Here is a 687-nt window from a genome sequence, read left to right as displayed (position 1 = left end):
GTGGCTGGTGCCCCCTGTCCAGGGTGCTACCTTGTCCCTCCTGGCTTGTGCTTCTTGTGGCTTGCTTTGTCACTGCAGTGAGAGACAGTGGCCATTGTTTGCTTTTGTTAGTTTGAAATAATTATAGATGGACAGATTTCCCCTACACTCTTGATTCCCGCAAATCAGTGTGTTACCACATTGGCTTTGTCTGTCTTTTTCCCTCTTCTGTTGTTTTTCTGAAGCAAAGGAGAGAAATTTCAAACATGAAGCCCCTTTACCTTTAAATACTTCACTGTGGGGGCGCCTGGGTGGCGCAGTCGGTTAGGCGTCCGGCTTCAGCCAGGTCACGATCTCGCGGTCCGTGAGTTCGAGCCCCGCGTCGGGCTCTGGGCCGATGGCTCAGAGCCTGGAGCCTGTTTCCGATTCTGTGTCTCCCTCTCTCTCTGCCCCTCCCCCATTCATGCTCTGTCTCTCTCTGTCCCAAAAATAAATAAACGTTGAAGAAAAAAATTTTTTTTAAATAAATAAATACTTCACTGTGTATTTCCTCGAAACAAGGATACTCTCTCACAAAACCACAACACAGTTATCAAAATTAAGAAATTAACACCAGTACAATACCATGACCTAATTATATAGGCCTTAACTCCTGAAGACGGAGCATTGAGAGGGTCCTCAGTGTGGTTTGCATTTCCATTTTTCTCT

The 687-nt window shown here is 46.1% G+C and overlaps 1 protein-coding gene across 9 annotated transcripts in view; it reads left to right on the top strand.

Moving 5' to 3' along the window:
- The window catches only part of FAM193A (family with sequence similarity 193 member A), a 170901-nt gene that overhangs the window by 151852 nt on the left and 18362 nt on the right, over positions 1-687 (top strand). The gene's annotated exons all lie outside the window — the stretch shown is intronic.

The sequence above is a fragment of the Herpailurus yagouaroundi genome, unplaced genomic scaffold (assembly GCF_014898765.1).
Source record: "Herpailurus yagouaroundi ecotype Mexico unplaced genomic scaffold, PumYag 28, whole genome shotgun sequence".
Taxonomy (NCBI): domain Eukaryota; kingdom Metazoa; phylum Chordata; class Mammalia; order Carnivora; family Felidae; genus Herpailurus; species Herpailurus yagouaroundi.
This window is presented reverse-complemented; position numbering and strand designations above follow the sequence as displayed.